The following is a 14,196-nucleotide window of genomic DNA, read 5'->3' as shown; positions in this document are numbered from 1 at the left end:
TATTGCGTGGTTGCAGGCTTCCAAAGCAGCACAATGGCTTTGTACTAAAATATACGATTTCCCGACTTCATTTCTTCCTCCTGTGTTTGGAAAGAGACATAAAGATTATTTTGGCCTCAAAGACCTACCAAAACCTACCGGCACCAAGCCAAATACGTTCTTAATGGAGTTCTTTTGGAATGAAGCGCAAACTTTTAGAGCAGCAATGTTTTCTTTTAATGTTAGAGACTAACAGTTTTGCAGAACAGCCTAAAACATTTTTCCTTTATTACATATATATGTATGTGTGTATGTTCACATATGTGTACCAAATGGAGAAACATAGAGCCAAAAATGCAGTAATTTAATTTTACGCGATGTAATCTGTATTTCACATTTCTATTATCGTAACATTGCATTTATTGTAAAGCTGCTAATCTAATAAGTTGACACACCTGAAAGTTTTTCACAGACGATCAGTGTTCTGAGGTAGCTTAAGAGTATTTTCCACACTGGGGGGGGGGGGGAACCAATTAGGTTGTGAAATTGAGTATGATACGCATTTTACTAAATGAAATGAAATATCAGGTATGTCAGAAATAGCAAGGGTATTATTTGAAAATTTTGATTCAGTTATATATGTATATGGGTATTAGGTCAAGATGTGAAATGCATTTTAGTAGTTTAACATAAAAGTATTTTATGTCACATGTCATTCCCATAAAGTCTGATGTGGATTAGACTGCTCTCATTGTTGGTTCTCCTCCAGATCTTCAAGAATCTAGTATATTTCCATCTTTCAACTACAGTTAATCTTTGAGCAACAGGGCTTTGAATTTCAGGGGTCTGCTTATAGGTGGATTTTTTAAAAAAATACAAACTACAGTACTACATGATCTGCGGTTTGTTGAAGCTTCTGATGCGGAACCTGTTTGAGGTTGGTTGAATCCTCAGTTGCAGAACCGAGGATACAGAGGGCCTCCTGTAAAATCATATGCTGATTTTCAACTGCTGGGCTGGGGGTGGGAGAGCTCTGGGCCCCTAACCCCTGAGTTGTTCAAGGGTCAACAATACTCCATCTTGAATCTTTGATTCCAGGTTTAAAATCTTTCTAGAGAGAGTGCAGAGGACTCTCACTGGGGCTTTTAATCAATGATAAGAGACTTGAACCTGAAACAACGCAGTCCCCTTCTCTTATGACCTGTTGACCTGAATAGGCACATGCCTCTAACTTAACTTCAAAGTAGGCTGAGAGATGTAGGGAGCGTGAAGCATGGCTAACACTACTGTCTGCTACACTGCAAATCATAGTCAAGAAAGTTTGAAAGGCAATAGCTGAAGAAACGACAGGCCACAGGCTACTTACAGAAGTTCAGAATTTCTTCAACTCTCGTAATTTTTGGTCAGCCTGATATCTTTCAGAAGATAAGGATACTGCAACAAAATAGCATTGTTCAATGTTTTTTTCCTGTGTGCCCCTGTAACACTTTGTTTCTACCACTAGACTAGCATTCTGTTTCATACCTAATTCTGCACTCTTCTTCCCACAAAACTGTGAGCCCCTTCATTTTTGTATCTTCATTAGTTCTGGGCATAACACTTATTAGGCACAGCAGATACTGGTATTTGAACCTGACTTATACAATGGGGGGTGGGGTACTGTGTGCTTAAAGAAAAAAGAATATAATATTATGGACAAAATTACGTTGAAAAGTGAGTGCAAAAGAATGAAAGAAAAAGAAATCACAACAAAGTACTAGAGCCTTGGAGATTCAGGTCGCTTCCTTCTGTGAACTTATAGGCAATTTACCAGAAATGCTACATAGAAATGCTTCCTGTGTGCAACTTGGTGTCTGCTTCCTACCCAGAACTCCAAATGACCAGCAGCCTGCAGTGCACAGAATGGCTGTGCAAGTCAGGGGCATGAAGCTTAGGCTTCATTAGTTTCAAAGTATCTCTGAGGGACCCTGTAAATGTAGGTTGAATTGAATTGACTTGAACCAAAAGCAAATTCATTTTAGGATATCTCTGGTGGAATAGAGCAATTTACAAAGGCTGTTAGAATGCCTAGATACCTCAGCTTACCTGGATGCAAAAGATGATGAGCCATGTTAGTTTGCTTTTTTGTTTTCTGATACTTTTAAAAAAACTTTTCTTTATGATTTTAGGAGTATTATTTCTCAGTCCTCACTACCCATATAATTTAAACTCACTGAAATCAATCAATCTTGTCCCTTCTAATTTATGCTTTGTGCTTTTCACATAGGGATGTGAACAGTAAATTCTTGGTACTAATACTGATTATCTTGTGACAAGAAAGTATTTATCATTTATCTTGTAGTGCTTTCTCCAGCAGCATGAATACTATTTCTTGGAAACTAGAGCCTAGAAATTTGGCAGCTGTATCAAGCTTACTTAGCTAGTTAGTGTCAAGAACAGCTAGAATACAGTTCTGATTCCCAATGCAATGAGCTTTTCACCCAACTGTACAGCGTCAATAAAACTGTAATGACCAACAGTACTGTAAACACATTATTCTAGGAGCTTCCCTGGTGGCGCAGTGGTTAAGAATCCACCTGCCAAGGCAGGGGACACGGGTTCGAGCCCTGGTCCAGGAAGATCCCACATGCCGCGGAGCAACTAAGCCTGTGCGCCACAACTGCTGAGCCTGCGCTCTACAACCCACGAGCCACAGCTACGGAGCCCACGTGCCACAACTACTGAAGCCCACGTGCCTAGAGCAGGTGCTCCGCAACAAGAGAAGCCCACACTTGCTGCAACTAGAGAAAGCCCATGCGCAGCAACGAAGACCCAAAGCAGCCAAAAATAAATAAATAAATAAAATAAATAAATTTATATTTTAAAAAACCCACATTATTCCAGGTTCTTAGTAGAGGTTTCTCTTCCCAAACACTATTATTGGAGACTATCCGCTCACTTTTAATCAAATTACTATTGTAATTTGCTTTGGTACTAACAATCTTTATTGTGAAAATGTCCTCTATCTAGTCATTCACTGTGCCTCCCTTTATTTTAATTCATGGATATCTGTATTTGTAGACAATGGCTAAACCTCTAACTTATGGTAAACATACTAGTTAAGAACTCAGTCTCTAAAGTAGACTGATTACTTGAACCTTCAAGTAATAACTCTGCCACAAACTAGTTGTGTAACTGTCTTAGCTTTGACTGCTATAACAGATACCATAGATTGGATGGCTTAAACAGAGACATTTATTCCTTATAATTCTGGAGGCTGTGAAGTCCAAGATCAAACTGCCAATAGATTCAGTTTCTGGTGAGAACCACCTTTCTGGCTTGCAGGTGGCCACCTTCTTAGTCCTCCCATAGCAGAGAAAGAACATTGATCCCATCATGGGGGCCCCTCCCTCATGACCTTATCTAAACCTAATTAACTCCACAAAGCCCTTCCACCAAACACCATCACACTGAAGATTAGGGATTTAACATGTGAATTTGGGGGCAACACATATGTTCAGTCTATAAAAGTAACTATTACTGGTCAAACTACTTAGCCACTCTAACCTCAGTTTCGTCATCTGTAAAAACAGGTTTAATTGTAGTTCCTAAGTCATAGGGTTCTGATGAAGTTTAAATGAACCTTAAATGAAACTAGAATAGTGCCTGGTACATGGTAAGAGCTCAATAACTCTTATCCTTTACCTTTTTTTTTTTTTGCGGTACGCGGGCCTCTCACTGTTGCGGCCTCTCCCGTTGTGGAGCACAGGCTCCAGACGCGCAGGCTCAGCGGCCATGGCTCACGGGCCCAGCCGCTCTGCGGCATGTGGGATCTTCCCGGACCGGGGCACGAACCCATGTCCCCTGCATCGGCAGGCGGACTCTCAACGACTGCGCCACCAGGGAAGCCCTTTACCTTTTTTTTAAACTCAGTTTTTAATTATTTAAAAAGAGTTTAGATTCTACAAGCTGGACTATAAAGAACTTTGTTTTCAGAGTTAAGGAAAATAGTGCTACTTTGATGCAAAGAAAGATGTACTCTCTTAACACTAACCCTTAACATTTTAATGCATTTGTACTCCACAGGGAAAAGAACCAAATGTGCTGATTTACAATGTGCCAGTTTACTCATATCATTAGTCATTTGTTCTGCCCTGTACACTCCTAGGTTTGGAATACCCAAACAATTTGGGGGATTCTGGAATTCAGTTAGTCTGGTTTCAGTTAGTCTGGAATGACTTTTGAGAGAACACAATGTGTCAGTTATAAATGTTAGAGTCAGAGCCCAAATATCCCTATTGTCTGAAAATTCCCAGGACCAGGAAATGGAACATTTCCAAGAAGATTGTCCAGAACAAAAAATGTCCAAATAATTAATAAACATTTTAAGCCCAGTCAAGGTGAACCAACTAGGGAAGCTTGTCTGGATTGTGATTGTAACCAAAAGTTTACATCAAGTTATTGTATCATTTTGCTTAAAAAAGAAGGTATTTAAGAAAGGGAAATTTGTGGAATATATAACTGGAGGTCAGGAAGATCAAATTTGGCAAGGTTTCTGTTTGTTTATTACCATAAACTTAGTGATGTAAATAACAACACAGATTTATTATCTTAGTTCCAGTGGTCAGAAGTCCTAAATTCACGGGTCCCACTGGGTTGAAATCAAGGTGTCACTAGCGCTGTGTTCCTTCCTAAAAGCTCTAGAGGAGAATCTGTTTTTCTTGTCTTTTCCAGCTTCTAGAGGTTGTCCACAATCCTCGGCTCATGGTCCCCTTTCATTTTCAAAGCCAACAACGGCCAGTTGACTCTCACATAGCATCACTCTGACACTGACTCTTCTGCCTCCCTTTTCTACATTTAAGGTACCCTGTGATTACTACATTGGGCCCACCTGGATAAACTAGAATAATCTATTTTATTTATTTTTTTAATAAATTTATTTATTTTTGGCTGTGTTGGGTCTTTGTTGCTGCACTCAGGCTTTCTCTAGTTGTGGCAAGCGGGGGCTACAGTTCGTTGCAGTGCATGGGTTTCTCATTGCGGTGGCTTCTCTTGTTGCCGAGCGTGGGCTGTAGGTGCGCAGGCTTCAGTAGTTGCGGCGCACGGGCTTAGTTGCTCCGCGGCATGTGGGATCTTCCTGGACCAGGGCTTGAACCCGTGTCTCCTGCGCTGGCAGATGGATTCTTAACCACTGTGCCACCAGGGAAGTCCCAATCTCTTTATTTTAAATCCAGTTGACTAACTACCTTAACTCTATCTGCAACCTTAACTTCCTTTCGCCATGTAACCTAACCTAGTCACAGGTTCTGGGGATTAGGATGTGGACGTCTTTGGAGGGGGTGCATTATTCTGACTTCTGCAGTGTCTTCAGATTGTTCAAAGGCTCTGGCTCACAGAGTTAAATATCTAGGCTCTTCAAGAGGTATGTGCTTAGAATAGAAGTGAATGCCTCAGAGTGATATAGCTTGATAGCAACTCCTATTGATCTGATTGTATACTTACCAAGCAATCTTCCAATAATAATTTGGCTTTTCACATGGATTTGCCTATAGAAATATAATACTCTGAGCAGTGAACAAAAGTATCTGGTCAATTTGGTAATTATTATTATCCTCACACATTAATAAATTTATATTGGCCTTTTAATATATGAATTTCTGTGAGCTTGATTAGTGTGTGTCCAAACCTAAGAGACGGTCTAGACTTGGTAAGCTGGCAGCTCAGGTTTCTGAATCTGCAAGAATAAAAGGCAGATCCTCAGACCCTGAGGAAATCCATCTGTCTCAGTGGTCTTCCCAAATGATTGAAATCTGACTTTAATATACTTTTCTCTTCAAACTGATACTCAAAATGGATCTCATTATCTGGCTGTGGACTGAATGCTCTCCTAATTGCTCCCATCACATCCTTTATCCCTGGAACACTGACCAATTTCCTTCCATCTTTTCAGTCATTCTTATTTCAAAGCTGTACCTTTTAATTAGATGCTTTTGATTGCTAATGTTACTTCCAGAAATTTACAGTTCAATATAAAAATAAATACGTATTTACACCAGAATTGTAACTAGAAAACTAAATAGGATTGAGGTAATTTTTAATTGTCTTTTTGAGCTAAGTTTCATTTTATACTTTTCTTAAATTGAAGTATAGTTGATTTACAATGTTGTGTTAATTTCTGCTGTACAGCAAAGTGATTCGGTTATATATACATATATATATACACACACACATATATATATGCACATTCTTTTTTTAAAAAAAATACTTTTTCCATTATGGTTTACCATAGGATATTGAATATAGTTCCCTGTGCTATACAGTAGGACCTTGTTGTTTATCCATTCTGTATATAATAGCTTACATCTGCTGACCCCAACCTCCCACTCCATCCCTCCCCCAACCCCCTTCTCCTTGGCAACCACAAATCTGTTCTCTATGTCCATGAATCTGTTTCTGTTTCATAGATAGGTTCATTTGTGTCATATTTTAGATTCCACATATAAGTGATATCATATGGTATCTGTCTTTTTCTGACTTATTTCACTTAGTATAATAATCTCTAGTTGCATCCATGTTGCTGCAAATGGCATTATTTCGTTCTTTTTTATGACTGAGTAGTATTCCACTGTATATATGTACCACATCTTATTTATCCATTCATCTGTTGATGGACATTTAGATTGTTTCCATGTCTTGGCTGTTGTGAGTAGTGCAGCTATGAACATAGGGGTGCATGTATCTTTTTGAATTATAGTTTTGTCTGGATATATACCCAGGACTGGGATTGCTGGATCATACGGTAGTTCTATTTTTAGTTTTCTGAGGAACCTCCATGCTGTTCTCCATAGTGGCTGCACCAACTTACATTCCCACCACCAGTGTAGGAGGGTTCCCTTTTCTTCACACCCTCTCCAGCATTTGTTATTTATAGACTTTTTAATGATGGCCATTCTGACTGGTGTTAGGTGGTACCTCATTGTAGTTTTGATTTGCATTTCTCTAATAATAGCAATGTTGAACATATTTTCATGGAGGCATACTTCTTTCTGTATGTTTTCTCTGTTTCCTTGTTCCCAGCTAGCCTGTATTATCTCCCCATTCTGTGTCTACTTCCTAGTCTCTGCTCACTGTAACTTTAATTTTTGTGCCCTTCAGCTTTTCTCTACATCATGAAGTTTGAGCTTCACTTCCACTCTACTTCATTCTCTATTTCTTTTGTTTATTTATATACATAGAGGTCACACACACAAAATATTTTTCTGGGACTCTACACAGCTAGGGGCAGTCCTGATTAGAATTACCATGATTGCCTTGGAGGATGGTCCTTAATCTTGACTGTATTTTAGAGTTACTTGGGGGGTTTCTAAAACATTGTATTTCTCAAACTTTACTTCCAGACAAAAACCTTCTGTAGAACGAATGTACACATACATGTATTTATATGCCTGTTTGAGCAAGGAGAAAAACGTGGAAGAATATGCTTTGACATTAAAATGATAATGGGATTAGTGGGATAGTTAGAACAGGGCCACTGCTAAGATATGGGGTCTTGGGCAAAATTTTTTGTGGGGCCTCTTTCTGTATTAACATTCTGATTAAAAGATGTTCTCCACTGGAAACTGTAAGGTTAAAAACAAAAAGAACTGTAGAAACATTGTACTCTGGTTTCTCATAAGAATATAGGTTAACAATTCTGAACCTGCTTTACATGTATGCTGAGGTTGAACAAATAAGTAAATGGATAGTAGATAATGGGAGCCAGGTTTCTTACTGTCAGAGAAAGAAGTTACACACAATCAAGGGAGGAAGGCTAGACTGAACTCTATGGTAATGAATGAGAGTCAGAGATCACAGAATTAACTCTGTTTAGCTTATTATATACACAGACATATATACATTTGTACACATGGATTAGTACGCATAATATATATTTCCTAGTCTGCCTACTGAGAGAAGCTAGAAGCAGTGACACTCCCGATTGCAAAGAGCTCACTCACACCAAATCTTGGTTTCTAAATACTATTCTCCAATAAAAGGAATGCAGGATCCTTGGAGAAATGGCTAATTCTAAGGCTGAGCAGGGGAAATACAAGATGATCCTGAGTCACACTACCAGTAAGGAAGGAAGTGCTCAAAAATACAGAAGGATGGAAATATATCAAAAGGATACAGGAGTCAACCTGAAAAAGACCCCGATAGCCTAAGGTGGAAATATTTGAGCAATAACAACAACAAAATCATGTACTATTGTAACCCAAAGAATAAAGTAAATATCCTGAATCCATACTGATACAAATGTTTACTTCAATAAGTAAATGGGTAAAAAGAGATGTCTTCCTTAGTGAAGAATGTGTGGCAGGTGTGTTATGCTTATGAGGACAAGGCTGTCAGACTGAGAATGACAAAACTAAAAGACGGGAAAAAATTGGTTCATTGTGGAATTAACCCACGCTCAAGAACCTGCCTCCAGACTTCCTGTTATGTGGAAATAATAACTCCCTTCATTGTTTAAACAACTTTCAGTTGCTATTTCTGATATCCACAGACAAGATTATCCTAGTTGACACTGAAGAAGAGAGAAGGATTAGGACAAAAAATGTGGTGTGGCTGTAAGCAGAGTTTCCCAGGGCAGGAGGAAATGGCCAATCTTGTACTGACTCTGAAATCTTATTTGCTCTGGGAAGACCTCCAAAACAAGTTCCAACTGTCGTTCAGATGCTCAGTTGGGCACTTCCATCACATTAAACTGCACTGATTTTATTTGTTCTACTTCTCAGAAAATAGAATAAAACTTATTTGTGACTTGAAATTAGGAAGCATGGATTATACTTTTTATATATTCTTTGAGGAAACTTTTCTGTTCAAAGACACTGAAAATGCTGAAAAGGGGAAAAAACAGCATGATCTCTTTAAATTTGCAACTTAGAAAAATTGTAGGAACTGAACTTGGAAAATAATTTTTTATGTTAATTATTAAAACAATGGGAGCAGGAAAAAATGGAGAAAGAAAAACATTACCATATTTTTCTTTTCCTTTTTCTCTTTCTAATGTGATAGGAGGGAGGAAATCAAGGAATACAAAGCATAGTGAAAAGCTTTAAATGATCTTATGGAAAGTATCTATTTAATAAGAGATTAGTGGCAACACTGGAGGCAAGAGATTCAGGCATCCATGGCCAGTAAGAGAAATGCCTTGCGTAAGCTGATTTAAAAGTTTTCCTTGTGGGACTTCCCTGGTGGCGTAGCAGTTGAGAATCCGCCTGCCAATGCAGGGGACACGGGTTCGATCCCTGGTCCAGGAAGATCCCACATGCCACCGAGCAACTAAGCCGTGTTCCACAAATACTGAGCCTGCGCTCTAGAGCCCACGAGCCACAACTACTGAGCCCATGTGCCACAACTACTGAAGCCCGTGTGCTCTAGCGCCTGCGTGCCTCAACTACTGAGCCCACGTGTTGCAACTATTGAAGCCCTCGCGCCTAGAGCCCATGCTCCGCAACAAGAGAAGCCACCACAATGAGAAGCCTGCGCACCGCAATGAAGAGTAGCCCCCACTCGCCACAACTAGAGAAAGCCCACATGCAGCAACAAAGACCCAACGCAGCCAAAAAAGTTTTCCTTGTGATAAACCATAATGGAAAAGAATATAAAAAAGATATATATTTATATCTAAATCATTTTGCTGTACAGCAGAAATTAACACAGTATCGTAAAATACTTGAATTTGGTGAGCTCATGCTCTATTGCTCTCTCTCCGTACACATTGTACCCTTAATAATGATTAGAAACACTTAATATGAGCAGGCTTTTAAATGCACATTTTTGAATACAGAAATCCTTATTCAGCTGCTGGGTAATCAATTCTTGATCTTCTATCTCCATAAAATCAAATTCAGCCACCTGAAATCATAGTTAATAATAGTCACATGTACATATTTTACTTAATCCTATTAACATGCCTATTAAGTAGGTATTATTATGCTCTTTTTATGGATGGGAAAACTTGGGCTGAAAGGTTAAACAATGAGCCCAGATCTACAAGTGTGGTATGGTGGAGCCAGGCAGGATGCAATACCGGTCTGTGAGTCTAGAGTGGGTATGACTTCTGTATTATACCAACAGTGCCAAGAAGGAACAAACCAGAATAACAATACCTGCTGGGCCTACTTTCCAATGTTGGGACCACATATGGAGGCGGTCTTTGGAAAACGTGATTTGTTGAACAAATAAAGAAAGTCTTTACAGTCTCAAATTCTAAGTTCAAACAGGCCCATTTGATAGCGAACCCACTCCTTTGGAAAAGTCAGCTCAACCACTGCTACACAGACTTGATCATGGTGTAAACCAAGCTCAACAGCCCACCATAAGCCTAGCTAATAACTTCATCCCTTCATTGGATTCTACTTCTCTGAACCTGTTTCTCCGAATTTTTCATTTGATTCTATCACCCCTCCACACAAACTAATCAGCTTCTTTTCCAAAGTCATTTTCTGGAGCTGAAGAGAAGAAAGTATATTATGGCATTTTGACATCTTAAAAAATCTTTCTGGCTGGAGAGAGACTGCCCCTATCAGGGCTAGCCAATTCTTAGAGAATGCAAAGGGTCCAAGGAGACGCATGCCTCTGATATGTAAACTAACGAACACGGAGCCATCTTACCTATGCAATCTGGCCCGTACACCCCAGGAGGCAATATTCCTCTGCCTTAATCCTCACAGGGCTAGGTGCCAGGCAACTAGGGACCACCCCTATGATAGGGGCAGAGTAAAGGACAAAGTAGCGATTAAACAGTTAATCCCCCTAGGGAATCATAAGTAAAGAAAAAAGTATGGAAGACCCCCTGTAAGTTAATGATCACTCAAGAAAGCAGGTTTGCTTAACAACAAAACCAAGCAGGCCTGCTTAGCAACAAAACCTGTGCAGCAGAAGCATGAGACATGCCCCAAAACAATAAAACAGTGGTGGAATGAGACCCCTATCCTGCCCAGCGAGATCAGTAAGTTAATGATTCCTAGGACATGCTCCTCTGCACACACTAAAGACAAAAATATAAGGGAAAGGTGACGTTATACTGAAATTTGAGATGATTTACCATATTTTAGTATATGTTACCACATTTTTGGTCATTTCCATTGTGCCATGACAGTCCCAGTTTGACCATGTAGGGACAAGAAGACTCCCCTGCCCGATGTGGAGGAGGAACTGATGATGGAAGCTTGATGTCTACTCAAGAATGAGGAGGAAGGGGCTTCCCTGGTGGCGCAGTGGTTGAGAGTCTGCCTGCCGAGGCAGGGGACATGGGTTCGTGCCCGGCTCCCACATGCCGCGAAGCGGCTGGGCCCGTGAGCCACGGCCGCTGAGCCTGTGCGTCCAGAGCCTGTGCTCCGCAACGGGAGAGGCCACAACAGTGAGAGGCCCGCATACCTCAAAAAAAAAAAAAAAAAAGAATGAGGAGGAAGGTGGTCTTCTTCCCCTCCCCACTTTTCCTTTGGTTCTCAGGGCAGCACTCCATTGCCTGCCTGCTTGTAACTCTCACACGTGTCCTATACTAATAAACTCTTTCCTTACCTGTCACTCTGCCTCTCGCCGAATTCTTTCTGCACCGACACAGAAGAACCTACGCTCAAGTGAGTCCAGAAACGCATTCTGTGGTTTCAGCTATAGCCTAAAACTCAAGGAAACTATTCAAACTAGCCAAACCTAAATTGTTCACCCTGCCCTGCCTTACCTTTCTCACAGGAACCCTAATAAAAAGTCTGCCCTAAACATATCACTCACTCCTGCCTTTGCTTCATGATCAAGATCTGGTGTTGCTTCTGTGGCCCTGTGTGGTGAGCTGTCCCTCTTGTTTCTAGGGAAATCGTGAGTAACATTAAACTTTTCTTTCAGTGGCACTGACCTCTCTGTGGTGTTACTCAGTCCCCTTTATAAATAAGACCTAGGCACAGAACACAGGCCAGCAGGTCTTTTCAAAGCCAGAAGCTAAAGTACCTTAAGAGGAAGAAGAGTACTTAGTATTATCAAATAATGACTTCCACTTCAAGGCAAGGTTATCAGGATATATTTATTTTATGATTCTAATTCCTTTACTTGGCAGATTTTGATCTATGTTAAAAGAAAAAAAAACAGTGCAGAGTTCACGTGACTTAAACTCACAATGCTTCTTTGTGAGAAGGGAAAATAGGACTTGATGTTAATTAATCCCAATATTCTTTTTGTTTGTTTCTAATCATTGAACTGCTTGGGTACTCACCCCCCTTTTATTCACCTTATTTATTAAGACTTTGTCTTCTTTGGGTGTTCTTCCATGAGACTAGAATGACAGATTATGTTTAGAACTTAAAAGACAAAGCTCTCTCCTCAGTATGGAAAATATACTGAACATCTTAGTTCACTTAGGCTGCTGTAACAAAATACCATAAGCTGCATGGCCTAAAAACAACAAACATTTATTTCTCACAGTTCTGGAGCCTGAGAAGTCCAAGATCAAGACTGGGGACAGATTGATGTATGTTGAGAAACCGTTTCCTGGTTCATAGACAGCAGTTATTCCCTGTGTGTCTCTTCACATGGCAGAAGAGGAAGGGGTCTCTCTGGGGTATCTTTTATGAGAGCACCAATCCCGTTCATGAGGGCTCCACCCTCATGACCTAAGCACTTCCTTAAGGCCCACCTCCTAATACCATAACATTGGACGTTAAGTTTCAACATACTAATTTTGGAAGGATGCAAACATTCAGACCATAGCACTGAATACCATGAGAAAGTAGGTAATTTGCCCATTGAACACATTAAAGAAGATCCCTTCAATCATCCCTAGAGACACAAGGGGGAGGGGATAGTTCTGGTTTTATCTCCCTGGTCCTGTTTTCCTTTCCTGTCTTTTTTCAGATGGTCAATGGGAAGGTTGTTCAGAGGCGCTGCTCTTGATACCTGATTTTTTTTTCATTCATTCAGCCAACTGGAAATAAAAGCTTGCTGAGGCCAGATGCCTCGTTTGTGTTGTTCACTTCTGTATCGGTACCTGGCACATGGGCACATAGTGGGCGCTCAACAAATACTTGTTAAATGAATGAACCATTCATTTTATTGAGCTTCTGTGTGCCGGTACCACTCTAGGAGCTACGAACAGGGAGGTGACGACTACACTGCGGTTCCTGTGGAGGCGGGCACTGGAGAACAAAAACAGACGCGCTAAGTGTTCTGCCTAACGGAGGGAAAGATCTCTGGGCTGAGACCAGCGCAAGGCGGCGCTGGGTGGCGTGCGCGTCTGCAAGGGTCTGGCCTGGCGCTCCTCTGGCTCCAGCGGCGCGGACCGATCTGCAGCGCCAGCAACGGACCCGGGAGCTGCTTGAATGCCAGATGATTCCTCCCGACGGACTAGCGCCCGGACGTTCCTCTCTCGCTCCCAGAGCTTCCCGGTGCTCCGGGATTCGGCAGCACACACCTGTCGTCTCAGCTGCGTCTCAGGCCTGCGGGACTCCAGGGAGTGATGCTCCCCCCATCCCCAGGCTGCGAACCAGAACAGCGGCGGAGTCCCCAACAACCCCCCAAATTCTTCACTGCGACCTCACCTGCTCCGCTTTGCGGGTTCCAAGCCCGGGGAAGTGCGTGGGACGCAGCCTAGAGGGCAGCGGCGGCGCTGCACCGCACCGCGCTTCTTCCCGCCGGCCCGCGCCAGGTGCAAGGGGGCGGGGGGGAGGGGGCGATGGTGTTTCCGAGAGGTGCTTTCACTTCGGTCCGGGCAGGGTCAAATCGCGGCTTCCTTTTCCGGCCAGGGTTAGCTGGAGCCAAAGGAACCCTCAGTGTTCAGGGGCCAGTCTCACGGGTGGAATTCCAGAGGGAACTTGAAATTCCCCTTGTGTCTTAAACCCTCAACAGCTGCAAGAGATCTGGAGGAGGGAGCGCGGCTGCCGCGTCGGAGCTGGCAGGGGGACAGCAACGGCAGTAGCAGCAGCCAAAAGCTGGGCGGTGTGTGTGTCTCCAACCTGCCCGTCCTCGGACACTCGGGAACGTACTAACCATCTTTTAATTAAGCAAAGAGCTCTGAAGCCCTGTTACTTCTGCCTGATAGCCCCAAACACTGCCAGCTCTGCCACTGTTGTGTAGTGAATTCGGGTGGAGGAGGGGAATGGGAGGGAGGACTACCAGAAGAGTTAAACTCCCACCGGGAATACTGCATCTGTACCCTCCTGCCACTTGTGTCTTACTTAAAGATAATGTTGGACATCACCTGAC

The sequence above is a fragment of the Delphinus delphis genome, chromosome 14, assembly GCF_949987515.2.
Source record: "Delphinus delphis chromosome 14, mDelDel1.2, whole genome shotgun sequence".
Classification (NCBI taxonomy): Eukaryota; Metazoa; Chordata; class Mammalia; order Artiodactyla; family Delphinidae; genus Delphinus; species Delphinus delphis.
The sequence above is the reverse complement of the archived record's forward strand: the minus strand, read 5'-3'. Positions refer to the sequence as shown.